The 14,449-nt window shown below is 35.9% G+C and overlaps 1 protein-coding gene across 2 annotated transcripts in view; it reads left to right on the top strand.

Annotated features, from left to right (window-relative positions):
* LOC6038822 overlaps window positions 1–14,449 on the top strand; it is a 181,053-nt gene that overhangs the window by 133,524 nt on the left and 33,080 nt on the right. The window lies entirely within an intron of this gene.

The raw sequence follows: 14,449 nt of genomic DNA, 5'->3' as shown, positions 1-14,449 counted from the left end.
TTTTTAATCATTAAATAAATAAAGATTAAAAATAATCTTTACCATCTATGAAGCCTCTCCAAGAGGTATGCAACATGCTGTAAAGTCATGTTCTTCTCCTCCTACAAAAGTTTCGAGAAAAAAGTGCTCCCTATCAACACCGCAGGCCACCTCGATTTCCGGTCCGGATGTTTTATGGCCATGCTCATACATGACACCTTGGCGCGCGCACCACGCGCCGTCCAGGAATGCCATCCGGGGTGCTCCACTTTTTTTCTCTCTCTCACCGGAACATTAGATTTTCCGATCCCTTTTCAATTTCCCCGGATTTTTTCGTGTGTCCCTCGTTCCCTCCCAAAAACCAAGTCCCACATTTATCATTCTTGGAATTTACCTTTTCCCTCCTAACCCCGCCAAAGTCGTCCACCCGGAGGCAGTCAAAATTGCGGAAAAAGAATCGCCCGGCAGCATTCAGGTGGAAACCTTTATTAATTTTCTCGGAAAATATATAAATCGTTTGGCTTTCCGACGGCAATGGGAACGAATTGATCACGGTGGTGGTGGTTTTTCTGTTAAACATCGCGAGAGCGGGGGATTCGGCCCAGATTGTCGGCGTGAAAGATGACGGTCTAATCGAGGTGTAAGAAATGTTGTCGGACATGAATTTAGGAACCAGGAATTTGAAATCATCCCTCCCTGAGGAAAATTAATCTTTTAAAAAAGAGCGTAAGCAACAGCTTAATCATCAGGTCAAAGATTGAAATTCCAAGTAAGCGTTCCCGAGAAATGCAATAACAGTGCTCGAACCTCGTTTTCCAATTAAGCAGATTAATTCCGCAATCAATTGCACAAAACCAGTAGCAATTGGACCGAGCGGGATTATGACTGGCCGAGGGGGCCTCCAGCCAGCAGGATCGACCAGGCATTATCTGCTAGCACGTATTATTTGACTTCGAGTGCAGCTCAATTGAATCGAGAAGAAATAATAATAATCGCGTCTCAGATTCGCCAGCATTGCAGGTGGTAGCCGTGTTTTGTGTGTAATGAATTAAATATTGCTAAAAAAAATCAAAAGTAAATTCAAACTAATTAAATTCTGTTTTTATTTCTATTTCAGGTAATTTCCTCGAGCACTTTGTGAAAAACCTCGCCGAAATAACCCAAGTAAAGGTAACTAGACACATATTTTTTTATGAATCGTTAGCCAACACATAATGGGAGCGGCCGTGGCTGACTGGTTACGGTGTTCGCTTTGTAAGCGAACGGTTCTGGATTCGATGCCCATCTGCTCCCAACGAGAAAGATTAGAACACAGAAATTAGAAATGATAAATATGAACGAAAAATCAAAGTCGCTCGAGGCGGGGTTCGATCCCCCGTCCTTTGGGTTGGTAAACAAAAATGCTAACCACTAGGCCATGACGACTTGGTGAACTTGGACTGGAATTAGGAATACTGTTACAGAGAGCGAGTTGTGGCGCTATAACCACGGCAACTAGTGTCCAGGGCATTCGTGGAAATACAATGTCCCATCCCAGAGGGTCCCGGAGTACCAAACCTTCTTAGCATGGTGCTCCCAACGAATACAACCAAATCTCGGAGCGTATGGTGGTGTGTCCCCACGCTTCTTCCTCCCTGTCGATTCAGAATTGTGTTGTTGTTCGAACACTTAGTGCTCAAACTCAACCCAATTACGAATCATCTCTGCGATACGGCTTTACGCAGTAGGCCTGGCCGCTTTAACGCTTGTGATGTTTCAATGCATTCCGATGCAATGGCGCACTACAAATGTTAATAAATGACAAGAAGAGTGCTAGGCGTCATCTAACCTAAGGCAATCTCCAGGATCCCTTCGAAAGATTGGCTGCGCTAGGGTCTGATTAGATTAGATTAGATTAGAATCGTTAGCCAACACATAAGTTAGTGTTAGTGTCACATTGGAACAATCATAACTTTGATTCAAAATATCTCACAACAATATTTAGTTTGTTTTGGTGCCTATATTAGGCCTAAAGCCAATAATAGAACCAAGCGGCCAGATTTCACTGATTCCCTCGATTAGCTAGAAGATTCCTTCCTTCTACAATTTCCAGGCTTTCCGAATTCGTGAATCAATAAATATACACCCACAAAAGAAGGTCGAGAATTATACCTGATTGCGAAATAATAAAATAAGAGCGGTTCGCTTCTCCAAAATATTGCATGCAATTTTTAGTTTGTATGCAACCGCGGCGAATCGCTCTAATTCTCTATGAGCAGTTCTCTCAGATATCGGTCATTCCATTTTTTTTTTGTATTTTTAAATCCAACTGAAACTTTTTTGGTGCCTTCGGTATGCTCAAAGAAGCCATTTTGCATCATTAAATTCTCCATATAATTTTCCATACAAATTTGGCAGCTGTCCATACAAAAATGATTTATGAAAATTTAAAAATCTGTATCTTTTGAAGGAATTTTTTGATCGTTTAGGTGTCTTCGGCAAAGTTGTAGGTATGTATATGGACTACACTGAAAAAAAATGATACACGGTAAAAATTTTTTTGGTGATTTTTTATTTAACTTTTTGTCACTAAAACTTGATTTGCAAAAAAACACTATTTTTTTATTTTTTTTTATTTTTTGATATGTTTTAGAGGACATCAAATGCCAACTTTTCAGATATTTCCAGGTTGTGCAAAAAATCTTTGACCGAGTTATGAATTTTTTAATCAATACTGTTTTTTTTTTCAAAAAATTGAAGTATTGCTCGTAAAAATTTTTCAATTTCATTTTTCGATGTGAAATCAAATTTACAATCAAAAAGTACTTCAGTGAAATTTTGATAAAGTGCGCCGTTTTCAAGTTAAATCCATTTTTAGATGACTTTTTTGAAAATAGTCGCAGTTTTCATTTTTTAAAATTAGTGCACATGTTTGCTCACTTTTAAAAAATATTTTTGAAAAGCTGTGAAAATTCTCTATATTTTGCTTTTTTGAACTTTGTTGATATGACCCTTAGTTGCTGAGATATTGCCATGCGAGTGTTTAAAAACAGGAAAATTGATGTTTTCTAAGTCTCACCCTAACAGCCCACTATTTTCTAATGTCGATATCTCAGCAATTAATGGTCTGATTTACAATGTTAAATATGAAACATTCGTGAAATTTTCCGAACTCTTCGAAAAAAATATTTTAAAAATTTTTAAACCAAGACAAACGTTTCAAAAGGGCGTAATATAGAATTTTTGGCCCTTTTAAAATGTTAGTCTTGGTTTAAAAATCTTGAAAATATTTTTTTCGAAAAGATCGGAAAATTTCACGACTGTTTCAAATTTTAACATTGTAAATCGGACAATAAGTTGCTTAGATATCGACGTTAGAAAATGGTGGGTTGTTTGGGTGAGACTTGGAAAACATCAATTTTCATGTTTTTAAACCTTTGCATGACAATATCTCAGCAACTAAGGGTCGTATTAAAAAAGTTCAAAAAAGCAAAATATAGAGAATTTTCTAAGCTTTTCAAAAATATATTTTTCAAAAGTGGGCAAACATGTGCACTTATTTAAAAAAATGAAAAACTGCGACTATTTTAAAAAAAAGTCACCTAAAAATTAATTTAACTTGAAAACGGTACACTTTATCAAAATCTCACTGAAGTACTTTTTGATTCCAAATTTGATTTTACATTGAAAAACGAAGTTAAATTTTTCTTTTTGAAAAAATCAGTATTGATTACTAAATTCATAACTCGGTCAATGTTTTTTGTACAACCTGGAATTTTCTGAAAAGTTGGCATTTGATGTCCTCTAAAACATATCAGAAAATGAAAAAAAATAAAAATAGTGTTTTTTTGCAAATTAAATACTACAACTAAATAAAAAATCACCAATTTTTTTACCGTGTATAATTTTTTTCCTGTGTAGTCCGTATTCATACCTACAACTTTGCCGAAGACACCAAATCGATCAAAAAATTCCTCCAAAAGAAACATTTTTTTTTAATTTTCATACATCATTTTTGTATGGACAGCTGCCAAATTTGTATGGAAAATTATATGGACAAACTAGTAATGCAAAATGGCTTCTTTGGGCATACCGAAGGCATCAAAAAAGTTTCAGTCGGATTAAAAAATACAAAAAAAAACGAATGACCAAAATCTGAGAGAACTGCTCAAATTAGAATAAACAATACAATATGAGAATTCCGAAATTTGCTTCATTCCCCAAACCCCGAGTTAAATTAGTGAAATGCGTTTAGCAAAGCCGCAATTAGTCGCTCTCCCTAATTCACAGCCTGTAATTGAATCCAATGAACGGTTCGCGTCTGTGACCTGTCTGCCGTCGTGTGTGGGTTATCAGCTCGAGCTGTCGGTTGTACCATTTAGCTCATCTCGGAGCGATGATGGTCTTGTTATACCATTACAGAAGCTAAATACAGAGCATTACAGTGGCTCGGCTAATGACGATGGTGTGGTGAATTAGTTATTGTTTACTATTTGATGAGCTGCTGACGTCTTGCACCGACCTGGTATGTTCTTGGACGTATGGCGTTAGTCAAGATTCTGAAGACAAGGTTAGAAGCTTTGAATTAGACTCTCTTCGTTTATTAACATTTTTGTTGAAGATTCAAATGTTCCAGGCAGGCACTTTTGCTTTCAAAAGGAAACGGTCCCAACCATTAAATTTACAACCTTGAATAAAACTGATGCACTTTTGTACCAGGTTTAGCCGCAGCTATTAGAAGCAATTTAGTTTAAACTGTTTTTGTTTACATGTTTGTGCTTTTAGTCTGTCCAAGTCATCAATAAACAGCTAAAGGGATGATTACGCAGCAAACTGCAAGCTTTACGGATTCATGTTGGCAAATATTGTCTAACGGTGTTATGATACGCCTCAAAATAAATTCAATTTAATTGCTGGAATTTCATCCGTGCACTGAACTAAACAACCACATTCAATTCAATCACCCTCGTCCAAACACAATTCGTTTGTGGTAAACCTTGTCTATCGGTATCGTTTTTCCGTTCGGGAAGTACCAATTTCAAAAACAAGTTCCGCTTTTAATTGAAAATCAATTTTCCCGGAAAACAAAACCGCTTTTCAATCGGCTAGAATTCCTCCCAATCACTGAGAAAAAAAACAGCATGAAAGATCAGCATAAACGATAAATGAAAACCAATCCCCGCTCCAAACCCCCAAAGAGGAAAAGTGGATTAGTCATTCCGCCATTATGACCACCCTAACCCCCTCGGAACCCAGTTTGGCGTGTCATTTGAGAGGCCGGTGGCTTTCAAAAAGAGCGGAGATGATATTCGATATTGTTCCTGACAATAAGCCATTTTAGAGGATTCGAAATCCGTCTAATCTCTATCCCCGGCCGGGGCCGCGCGGTGTGGTGATGGCGGCCTATTAAACCGGGAACGGCTGCTGCTGCCTGGCTGCCTGGCTGGCTGGTACCCGGTCCCGATTGGCTTTTCCGGGTATTTGAGTGGTATCGTCGTCGTCGAGGTGGAAAGTGTAAGGGTGGTTTTAAGGTTTTCATGGTTTAAAATTCAAAAGCAACAGAGATATTATATTCACGGATACGTCACGACTGTCATCCACATACAAAGCGAGTGAAGTCAAAATCGAACCAAGATCGAACCAAGTTTTTGTAGCGAGGTTTTTGAAAATGTTGTTTGCACATGAATTGCAAAAATAAATTTTTTTTTTAATCACCAAGTTTTTTTTCAAGCGATTTACATTTAATTTAAGATTTCCAGAGTTTTTTAAAAAAAAGGACCAATAAACTATTGTCTTTCATATGTTTATAGGACCTAATAAAAAAAACTCTAGATTTGAACTTTAATTAATATTCAAATAACTTTAGCAAACTGGTAAAATTGGAATTCTAAATTTTAGTAGGGGAAAATGCTAAATTCAATGTTCCAAAATTTTATCAGCGTTTGTTAATTTCGATTCTAACCAAAATTTTAAATGAAACAACCTGGTTTGAAGGCCTATCAAATCACATTTTAGAACAGGATGCAATGAATAATCATCGAAATATTTTGATCAAACTCGTGGTTGAATTATGTTTAAATGTTAAATTAACTGAGTATTCTAAAAATGTAATTGAATTTAAACCAACAGTCAGGTGAGTCAGGTAGAATCTTACCTTGCTAATTTTGTTTCAAGGAAACTGAATATATTTAATTTTTAGTTTAATGTTACGTGTTGTTCTAGTACAACTTTGTTTATCGGTCTTATCAATTATAAATGAGGAAATCTGTACGTAATACTTGTCATTTGATTAAATATATAAGCAAAAGATGATGAAAACTAAAAATTTATTAATTTGAAGATAAAAGTTTATTAATTTGTTTCATACAACTTTTTCAAAAACCCCACGTAAACAACATTGACAGCGCCTCTGGCGGTGACTTCGGGAAAGTGCATGCCTGTCAGATCCCTGATTATATTATGTCGTTTTCAGAATATGAAAATTGGAACGTAGAACCCACTTCATGATTGTTGAAATGGACTTAAGATTGTTTCGAGCTATTTCATAGAAGCGGCATGTTTTTTCGTATTTTTGCATAATCAGTTTCTTTAAATTTCTCTTCAAAATAACTGCAATCTTACCATATAAAAATAGATTTTTTTAAATTTCGTGTACAATGTGAAATTAAAATCCAAAAATTCAGGGGGTAAAACAATATTTTTTCAAGAAACAAGAAATTGTATTTTAATAAGAAGTCTAATCAACTGAACACAATTTGCCATGCATGAATAATAAAATGCGAAGAGATTATTTTTGCAATTCCGACGTGAAACTACTTACTTTTCCTGTCATTCTTGATCGACAAAACAGCCTACTTTTCTGTGCCAAAATTAACAGAATCAAATAGTAATCCTTTTCAAAAAAAAATGCTGAAAAGTTCTACTTTTCAGCACTGAAATGGATACTGAAATGTTGAACTTTTCAGCACTTGTTTGGAAAAGTTATACTTTTTTTTAATTGTGCGATTCATTGACTCAATGAATGGAAAGGGTGTTTTTGGAATTGCAATAAACGTTGTATGGAACTAAATGCAAAACTTGATTTTTTCATCACTTTTCGTATTTATATGTACGACTCGTGCTTAAAAAATCCATTATCTGCAACTTGTTGCATAAACTACTTTTTCCAGTCAGTATTTAGATATTTTGAAAACTAATGATTGCAAAACAACTGTACTAGTGTATTACGCATTTTCGGCAACTTTTTGATGAAAATGTTAAAATTCTTGCTTGTAATTTTTTTTAAATTTTGAACTATGAAAACTTAAATTTACCTGATTGTTTTTCTTTTATCTAAAAAAAATCTGAACTATTCGAAAACAATATTTTTAGGTATGGTTTCTTTTGAGCAGCATTTTTTTTTGTTGAAATCATACTTAAAATAGCCATATCTCGAAATCGGTGCAGTTTATCAAACTATCTGTGTAAAGTAGAGGTGGGCAAAAAAAGAGCGAACCGCTCAAAGAGCCGGTTCACTGAAAAGAGCGAATGAACCATGGCTCACAAAAAAAGAACCGCGGTTCTTTTTCAAACTCCGGTCTTTTGAAAGAACCGGGTCAAGATGGAATGATTTTTGTTATAAATATTAGTTATTGAATTTCCAAAAAATGTGGTACTAAATTTGTTTTCGAGAATTGAAAATGCAATTTAAAAAATTTCAATGCTTATAAATATTAATCCCAAAAGTAAATGATTTTCTAAACAAAATGAAGTAAACTTTTTATTGTGCAACTAATTGTACATTAAAGTAATACCAATAATACAAATTGGAGTATTTCAAATAGCATAATTTGTCAAATATTACCAAAAATCTACTGAATATTTGAGAAATTTCGGAAAAAATAATCACTTTGTCCGATTAAAAGTTAGCGTTTATAGACCTTATCTATTAAATCAGAATGTGGAGAAGAGTTCACATAATATTTTCTTCAAATAAAATATGAGCATTAGTCTTTCAGAAATAAACGTAATTTTAAAATCAATAACAATTTTTCCAGCAGATTTCAGTTTGGATGCCAGCAGATTTCAGTTTGGATGCCATTCAATTACTCGAATGTTTAGTTTTGAGGAGAAATCTTGACATAGAGACCTCCAAGACCTATGGTTTTCAAGGGCATCTTCTCGTTTTCAAATTTATTTATTTTATTCATCAAATATGGCCGTTACAAACATTTTTCAAAGCTTATGTCACCCCTCCCCTTCAAAATTGGTCAAAAAAATCAGGGGGCAAAACAATATTTTTTTCAAAAAACTTCCAAATTTTACTGGAAATAGAAGTCTTATCAACTGAAAACAAATTAAAAAGCATTTTGGGATCGATCAAAAATATTTTGATTTTTTAGTGAAGTTCCGTTTGCACAGTAATGCAAAAAGTTTTTTTTTCGGCTTTAAAAATAAGTTCATCAATACTTCGATATTTTGAAATCTAATGATTGCAATGCACCTGGGATGTGTAAAATGCATTTTAAAACTCTTTTTTCATTACAATGTTTATACCATGGCTTGTTATTTTTTATTTGCTACTTTGGCCAGAGTTGAGGGACATAATAAACTTCAAAAATGTTTGGTTCGGCCTAATTTATAAAAGTCCAATGTGAAATAACTAATAAAATCACACGATTCTTGAAAAAAAAAACAATTTCATCCAAATTTTGAAAAAGAGCGAAAGAACCGTTCAAAAGAGCGGCTCTTTTTAAAGAGCGAACGAAAATGAGCGGCTCCTTAAAAAGAGCGGTATTGCCCACCTCTAGTGTAAAGTATTTTTTTGATTGCAAATTTTATTTTTCATTGAAAACTGTAGTCAAACAAAATTTGGGTAAGATTTTCATGATTTTTGGCTGTCCTTCCATGTTGCCACATTTGTATGGAGACTTGTCTTATGAGTGAACCAGTGACACAAAATGTTTGTTTTGGTCATAGTCATAGCGAATTAAAAATAAAATCACCAAAAATCAAATTTTCAGCAAATTTTTGGATATTAAAATTTTAGGGTTGTAAAAGGATTTGTCCCATAAAACTTAAGCAATGTTTTCAAAAATGTATTTTTTTTTCTGGGGACAACTATGGCATTCTCAATATTTTATTCAAGAATTATTATGAAATAATTTCTATATTATCCCAGGCTATAGCATAGTACTTGTCTAAACTTGTGATTTTTAATGTATATTTGCGTTGGATAGTAATTTATAAGGTTTACCTTACGCCGAGGGCCTCATGGAGCGGTGGTAAGCGGCTTCGGCTGCCGATTCCTTTGCTTTGCTTTTTACCTTACGCCATCTGGATTAAAAAAATAAATAAATCCCAAAAAGGGGAGACTATGTCTCCACGATTTTTTTACCATTAAAATGATAATGATATCACTTGATAATAGAAAATGTGAAAAAGAAGCGAAACATAAAACAAGAAAAGTAAAGTTTTTCGTAAGCAAAACATGCTCAAAATGAAACACACCACCAATAAAGAGAAAGAAGCAGCAGCAAATTTAGGACATAATTATAAATTCCACTAATATTCCGCTAAGCTGACGGAACCACCCCACCAGCAGCAGCTGCAGCCCCATCAACGGTTTATGGAAACGACCCATTTCTGCCTTGCGCGTCTTTTCCTCCCTTCTTCAAGCTATAGAGGAAATAAAGGGAAAAAATCCCGCAAAATCCGCACTGATTTGCGATAATCTTTTGACGAGGCAAAATTTGAAATTCCCTTCGACAGATCGCATTCTCCCTCATAAGCATATATTCCACGAAGAAGAAAAAAAAGTCGGCCTAGGAAAATTTCAATTCTTTTTTCCCGGGGTCTCCAATCTGGTTCCGTCCCACATCGATATGATGGCCACATTCCGGGCGGAGATGTTGTTTCTTCTCTCTCCTCCGAATTCCCCAATTGATCTTCCCGGGGGTTTGTGTTTGAAGGAGGAAAAAATGAGCCAAACGGAAAAGCTCACGGTGGTAAAAGCGAACTAACAAAAAAAAAGCATCATGAATATGCAAAATCCCTTCTCTCCGGCTGCTGCTGCTGCTGTTGTTTGGACGCTGGAAGCTTAACTGGAGGATGCTTTTTCAGGGCCGGGCCGGAGAATTGAATCTTTGGTTCGGTTTGGGAAAATCAGCGAGGGAAAACTATAGTGGAAAACCGCCTTGCTTCCCCTCCGTGCTGGAAGGAAAATAGTTTTGTTCGTTTTCCATGAGAGCGAAGGTTGGGGAAGATTATCGTATTTTTTTGGTCACGGGATCAGCTGCAGAAGGGACGTTCGAGCTTTAATTCCTTCGGGGACCACCAGCGTTGAACGGATTTTTGGCAGTGTTGGGGAAAGTAACATATTTCAGCTATTTTGGGTTTCTCAACGTAATTTCAGAATTAAACTTTCTTTAATTATATTTTAATAAAACATAAGCTTTTTTTCCTCTAACTTTTTTTTCTGAAAACTCCTATCACTGGTTCGAATTTTGCCAAAGACACCAAATCAGTCAAAAAATACGTTTTCAAGTTACAGGTTTTTGAAGTTAACATTGTTTTATCAGTCAGGAATGTTTGATTCATTAAATCAGTTTATTCTCACTCAATTTTATATTATTTTAAAAAATTTCATAAAATTCTCTCCATGACTGGATCCCTCCAGCTCGGTCCACTGCAGCAAATCCAGAACGTTGCCAGAATTAATAATTTTGCAACCGAATTCAATCTCGCTTTTGGCACGATAAAGCTCAGAGGAAAGGACGAAGAGCCATTTTGGGCGATAGAAAACCCCCGGAGATCCAGTGGCGCCCAGATTTTCACCGAAGGTTAACTGCTCTATTTGTAAACCATCAGATCCAGCAGAATCAAAGGTTCAATCGTTTCCAAGCTGATACCAGCTGTGGACTTCGGAGAGAGAGAGGCAGTTATGGCCGGAGATTTGAGCCAAACTTTACAAGTCATTTGTCCGGATAAAACTGTGTGTGTGGCAAATTGCAGCTTTTGTGGCCGGTTCTGTTCATAAATCGAGCTTATAAATTGCCTGACTAAACGAACAAAACTTGTGCTATCGATGTACTTTGATCATTGAGAGCCATTATTTTGGATCTGTTGAACTACGCCGCATTCCAACACAGTAGATAAACATTCGAGAATTTTATGCTTTTTCAAACATTACAAACACACAATCCGCAGCAGTAGTTTATTCTAGGCACGAAAGTTTACCATCAGAGCAAATCAAAACAAAAACACTAGTAAGAATCACGTATATGTGATACTCGGGGAGTCAGAAGGGGAAATCATCCGGCAAGAAGTATTTTATGTTCGCCCTCTCTAAACATATACTGGCAGCTATTTTTGATTTATACTAGAGGGAAAACAAAATTCAGTGCTGAGAAAAGAAGAAGCTTGACCATGTTGGTTCTGTTGATACGTGATATGATATTTTTTACAGATTTTCTAGAATACACCCATAACTGGGCATCGGCATACGAGAGGATAAAGAGGTTCGATAGTAAAATGGTACTGTGCCCGAGCAGGGGTAAATAACACGGGAATACCAAATTTTCGTATTACTTGGGCAAATAACAGCGACCAAAATGTGCCCTTGGTTGCCCAGTAATAGATGGTAAAATACCATGAAATCATACCAAAATCTTGTATGTGGAAGGGCACAACAATACCAAACCATGTTATTCCAAGGGTAAAATAATACCTCAAAATAAAACCATTTCAATACCAAGTTGAGGTCTTCTGGATTTTGAACATTGCTTGAATACCAAAACTTGGTATTGCCATGGTTTTATTTTTAGGTATTCCGCGCCCTTGGAAAATCATATTTTGGTATTTCTGTGGTCTTTCACATACATGATTTTGGTATGATTTCATGGTATTTTACCATCTATTACTGGGCAACCAAGAGCACATTATGGTCGCTGGTATTTGAACAAGTAATACCAAAATTTGGTATTTTCATACCTATTTTAGTGCAGCAGTTGCAAATAGTGAAAAAACGGAAATTATTCATATGCAACAGCAAAAATCTACTCACCTGATGATTCCATGTTGTTATTAGTGATATTCTTCACCACACCGAATGCATTTGTCATTGATGAACGGCCTGTGCTTGAAGTTCTTGAAGCTTCTGAAAAATAACAAGATTGAAAAATAAGTATTATTAAAATGAAACCGGATTGAAATTCACCAAAATTCAATAATCTGTTGATTGACTCGTTTTTCAAAGTATTTGGTTATCCCGACTTAGAGATATTTCAACGTTCTTGAAAAAAATATTAGTGGGTATATCACACTAATTTTTAAAATCATCTTTAACATTTTTGGGTTTCAAGTCATTTTAGCGCAAAATTAATTAACTCGTAATTTTTTTTTTAACAAATTTCCCATAGTTTCAGAGGAATTCGATAAAACACTTAAATATCAAAATAATACCAAAATGTGCCATCCTGACTTAGAAAATTTTCCACAATTTCAAGTCATTTCTATAGGGGGTATATCAAAAATGTTTAAAATCAAGTTTGAAATTTCCGGTTTTGAATGAAAGCATTCGCTTTGAGACATCATTTTAGCGCAAAATTAATTATTTTGTCAAAATTGGTCATAATTTTCCCATAGTTTCAGAGGAATTCGATAAAACACTTAAATATCAAAATAATACCAAAATGTGCCATCCTGACTTAGAAAATTTTCCACAATTTCAAGTCATTTCTATAGTATATCAAAATGTTTAAAATCAGGTTTGAAATTTCCGGTTTTGAATGAAAGCATTCGCTTTGAGACATCATTATAGCGCAAAATTAATTATTTTGTCAAAATTGGTCAAAATTTTCCCATAGTTGCAGAGGAATTTGATAAAATACTGTAATATCAAAAGAATACCAAAATGTGGTGTTCGATCATTGACAAATTCTGCAATTATGCAATATCAAAACAATACCTTAAATTGGTATGATACCACATTTTGCTCTTGCATAATCCTTAAGACAAATTTTAAAGGGTCCAGGAATACCAAAATTTGGTATTGATACCAGAGAAAGGTATTATTACGCATTTCCCTTGTTATTTACCCATGCTCGGGTGTGCGGACGGAGAGGATAAATCCCGAAATTACCAAGAGTACTTTCCTCCTGGATTCATTTTCCAAAACAGTTCATCTATCAACAAAAAAGTACCGGTACCGAGACTCGAACCCAAGACCTTTGGCATTTTGAACCGTGCCTTTGCCGTATGAGCCACCATGGTTCGGTGACTAAGTGGCGGTCAATTGTCCATATAAGCCACTCAATAGGATGAACTGTTTCAATCAACGAATGAACACGCGAGAGGTATATACACCCAAAACTGGCAGCGCTAGTCCGAGAGAATGATGGTTTCGAGTCGAGAGAATAGTGGTACCATTCACGGACGCAGAGAACACAGCTCGAGATGGGCGATAGAACTATTCTCTCGAGGTTCATTTGCAAAAAAAATTCATCCGTCAAACAAAAAACCAAAAGTGGCGACAACGGGAATCGAACCAGAAACCTTTGACAAACCAATCCAATGACTTAGTTGCCTCGGCCACCACAGCTTGGTGACCAAGGAGAAGTCAGAAGTCGATGTATGACACTTGTTGGAGATTTATTGATTCAACTAACGAATGAACTCATTTGTTATGATGGTGTGAGTTGGTACCATTATTCTATCGATTTTGGCACTGAGCCCTCAATAAATTTTGAGAGAACGATTATCTCGATTCTGAATTTTGGGTGTACTCTCGCAAAATAGTACTTTCCTCACGTTTTTTTCGTGAGGACTACCCCCTCGGTCTTTAACTTTGGGTGTAGAATAATATCGTCCCGCCCGTGTGGATCAATCGAACCGCGCACTGGACTCACAATCCAGAGGTCGCCGGTTCGAATCCCGCGGCGGGCGCTCTAAAATTCTTTGTGTAAATATGGGTATTCGGCGCCGTCGCTCCGTGCCATACTTTCATACACTTAGGAGCCCAGGGCGGCGAAGTCCTTGTAGATAAAAGGAAGACACTAGTGGTTGGTACTAGCAATGGTGGCCGACAGCTATAAAGTCAACTTCGTTCGTAGAATAATATACCTACTCACACGAAATCAGGAAAAGTAGCCCCGACCCCTTTTCGATTTGCGTGAAACTTTGTCCTTAGGGGTAAATTTTGTACCTGATCACGAATCCGAGGTCCGTTTTTTGGTATATCGTGATGGAGGGGCGGTACGGCCCCTTTCATTTTTAACATGCGAAACAAAGGTGTTTTTCAATAATTGGCAACCTCAAACGGTGATGAGATAGGAATTTGGTGTCAAAGGGACTTTTATGTTAAATTAGATGCCTGCTTTGATGGCGTACTCAGAATTCCGAAAAAAAACGTATTTTTCATCGAAAAAAAACACTAAAAAAGTTTTAAAAATTCTCCCAGTTTCCGTTACTTGACTGTAAAAAATTTTGGAACATGTAATTTTATGGGAAATTT

This window comes from Culex quinquefasciatus, chromosome 3, assembly GCF_015732765.1.
Source record: "Culex quinquefasciatus strain JHB chromosome 3, VPISU_Cqui_1.0_pri_paternal, whole genome shotgun sequence".
In the NCBI taxonomy this organism is placed as follows: Eukaryota; Metazoa; Arthropoda; class Insecta; order Diptera; family Culicidae; genus Culex; species Culex quinquefasciatus.
This window is presented reverse-complemented; position numbering and strand designations above follow the sequence as displayed.